Below are 3,648 nucleotides of genomic sequence, written 5' to 3'. Positions count from 1 at the left end.
TAATGTGCACTCTATCTCATTGGTATGCAAATTTACTTTACTCCTTAATAAATGCTAAGTTAAATATAAGCCAAAAGACTGTCTCAAAATCAATTTCTTCTAATGTAACATCTGTACATGTTTGACTTATATCTTTGTTTTGTGCCTATATATCTGGGGTCATATACAAGTTTTTCAGATGAAAAAAATAGTCATAAATGGAAACATTTTAAGAAGCCCTGCCTTCTCTAGAGAAGGGTCTATTTTTATCTTTTTAAATTTTCCAAGGCTTTTACTTATAGAAAAGCAAAAATCCTGTATTGATTCTTTTAAAACCAAGTGTTCTGGAGCCTTCTTTTAGTCTTGTTTATCTGGCTACTTATCAATCACTTAATATCAAAATGAAGAGGGAAGTGTGTCTGTAGTGCAGATAACAGCCTGGTCTGGTTGCTTAGGCTTGTGATCCTGACTTCTCTGGAGCTGGAGGTGGGACAATTGTGAGTTCAAGGTTAACCTAGGAAACTTAGTGGGGCTCGATTTCAAAAATAAAACAGAAAGGAGGACTGAGGATGTAGCTCATCGGTAGAGCTCTGGCTTAGTATGCATCATGTGCTAAATTCAGTTTTCCCAGAATCACAAAACAGCAACACATTTAAAAAATAAAAATAAAAAAACGCAGACTACAGTGCTCTCCTTGTGATGTTGTTGACTGGTTAGCCTTCAGGGAGCATCTCTTAAAGGGTTGGATTGATTTAAATGTCTCTATGAACTTGTTGATAGAAAATTTAGTTGAAGAAATAACCAGAGGGAGCTGGAGAGATGGCTTAGTGGGTAAGGCTGTTCATCCAGCAGCCACATGGTGGCTCATAGCTGTCTATAGTGGGGTCTGATGCCCTCTACTAACTTTCAGGTGTACATGCAGACTGAACATTCATATAGATAAATCAATCTTTAGAAAGAAACAAACAGAATTTTAAAAACAGAATTTATTATAAACATAACTACTTAAAGCAAGAGAATAAAAAGGGGGCAGGCTTGAAACAGCAGCTTCCCATTTCTCCATTTGATGCAAAGTGAGTGCTGAAGTAGAATTAGCATGTGAGTCATAAGTACAGAGTCACTGGGGTGCATTCCAGTGTACCTGGAATGTTAGTAAATTGATACCCATACCTGGGTAGGATTGGAAGTGGTCATCAGACTCTGGCAATTCTCCCTCTTGTGTGGTTTGTGTCAGGGTGAAATTGTACATTGTATCAAGGTGAAAATATGCATCATGGGGAAAAGAAGGTCTAAGAGTTAATACTCACTAGGTCAATGAAAGAAAAGGTACACGGTACATCTAAGTATATGAGGGGAGAACAGACTTCTAAGTCTTTTTAAGGTCAGTGAAACTCATTGCCCCTCCTCTTCACCTCCTTTCTACTGCTTTGTCCCAATTGTGTGTCCCCTGCACAACATCGGCAGCCTGGAGCCATATACATGGAGTGGGAGGGGCGAGGCCATGTGGATGCAGCTGGCTACTTCTCTTTTAAATTGAAGGATGGCTTCACGTACACTGCAGTAACCTAAAGGAGGCAATATTAGGAAGAACTGCTGATACCTACTGAGTGGACCTGGTCCCAGGACTTTGGGGGTCTTTTCCTGAGTAGTTTTACTTAAACCTCACATCAGAGCTGGGATATCTTAGTGTTAGGGCATGCTTAGTTCAGTTTCCAGTGCTTCAAAGGAGAAAGCAAAGTCCTCACATGAACCCTCTGAGGCAGACACTATTGCAATTTTTTCACAAAGTTACAGTGGCAGAGAGACACATGTGTGCGGTTGTGCATGTGCGTGCATGCGCGCGTTGTGTGTGCGCGCGCGTGCATGTGTGCGTGTGTGTGTGTGTGTGTGTGTGTGAACATTTGCCTACTGGCATGTGCCATCACAAACAGATTTAAGGCAAGAACAGAATTCATGAGCTATGAAACAGGTGGGGATTACTGAGGGCAGAAAGGCCCAGTGGGCTTGGGAGGATGAGGGAAGGGGTCAGGATTGGGGATTGCGTCTGAATTAAACATGCGCAGGCATCTTGCCATTATTTCAGTTCCACATCCTATTTTTAGTATTGGGTTTTTTGTTTTTCTGGTGTTTAGGCTTTGTTTTTGTCTTTGTATATTCCAGAAACTAATCCTCCATCAGAGGTATAGTTGGCAAAGATTCCCCCTCCCATTTTGTAGGCTTCCTCTTCAATTAGTAGTTTCCTAAAAGGGTCTCTTGTAGTCAATATGTAGTCAAGGATGACCTAGAATTCCTGATCCTCCTGCTTCCCACTCCCAACTACTAGGATTACAGATGTGTATTACCACATCTGGCACAACAGTTGCGGTTTCCAATGAGCAACACTATGGAGCAGTGTCAGTCTTAAGATGGCACACTGTCCAAGTGGGAGACTCCCAAGATACTCAGAGACACATAATGTCAATAGTCCGTTCCTCCGTCCATGCCAGATGGGTTGTGAGGAAGGTGATTGGTACAGCAATGGTAAAAACTGCTAAAGTAAGAGTGGCCAGACTTGTATTGGATCCCTACTTACAAAAATCCTTTAATAAGTGGAAAATCTACTTTGCTCACGGTGCCCTTCAGCAGTGCAGCGTTGGGGACATCCTGCTCCTCAGAGCCTTGCCCGTCCCATGATCAAAGCACGTGAAACACAAGCTGGCTGAGAACATCTTCAAGGTCAGCCAAGTTATCAACCCAGTCACAGGAAAGCCCTGTGCAGGAACCGCCTGCCTAGAGACTCTGATCGGTTCAGAAACCGCTCGCCTCAGCCAAACTCCGCAAGGACTCAAGGTCTCCTTGACCAGGGAAGAAGGAGCCAAAGGGACTTCTATGTTTGTCCTGTGGTTTCCATCACTAACTGTTCAGTTTGTCTTGTGACATTAAAAGTAGTAAACGGAGTGCTTAAATTGTTCCATTAAAAAAAAAGATGGCACACTGTATGCCAACCTCATGAGGCCACATGGTATTACTAAGCCTATTTCTGAGTGCCACAAACCCCCTCAGTTGGGTATGTAGTGTGATTTTCTGTGCACTACCATTCAGGATTCCCTGTCAATAGGTCTGAGGTGGGGTCTGGAATCTGCAGAACCAAAATCTTGTCTTCGAAAAAGGAGGCAGTGATTAAGAATATGGTGTTTGGAGTTCCACAGATCTAGGATTGAAGTTGGTTCTGTCTCATATTAGCCATGTGACCTTGGGCAAGTCACCGGAGTTTTCTGTGAAGTGGGCCCAATTAGAGCGCCTCTGGCACAGCGCTGTGGCAAGAATCAGGTTAGGAAGCATATCTGAAGCATGCACATAGTGCCGTACCTGAAAAACTCTAAACCTGCTGCTCTTTAAACGACTTAAAAATGAAATAAAAACTCAAGCATATGGTCTTTATTCTTCTTGTTAAAAACACCCCAGAGTGACAGACTATGAACGGGCTCTGCTACCTTCCTTCTTTACCCCAAAAGGAAGTTTATAAAGATTTGTTGTTTTTCTCTCCAAACTGAAGAGATAATAAAAGAATCAGCAGCATGCGATGATTCTTTCAGCGTCTGGGACGCCAGCCTTCAGGAGGTAGAGGCAGGTGAATGGGGAGTTCAAGGATAACATGAGGTACACACTAGGCTTGAGGCCAACCTGGAC

The 3,648-nt window shown here is 42.9% G+C and overlaps 1 pseudogene; it reads left to right on the top strand.

Annotated features, from left to right (window-relative positions):
* Window positions 1-2,433: 2,433 nt before the first annotated feature.
* Window positions 2,434-2,895, top strand: LOC127185402 (28S ribosomal protein S17, mitochondrial-like; annotated as a pseudogene).
* Window positions 2,896-3,648: the final 753 nt, after the last annotated feature.

The sequence above is a fragment of the Acomys russatus genome, chromosome X (genome assembly GCF_903995435.1).
Source record: "Acomys russatus chromosome X, mAcoRus1.1, whole genome shotgun sequence".
Taxonomy (NCBI): domain Eukaryota; kingdom Metazoa; phylum Chordata; class Mammalia; order Rodentia; family Muridae; genus Acomys; species Acomys russatus.
Note: the sequence above shows the minus strand (reverse complement) of the source record. Positions and strands in the feature narration are given on the sequence as shown.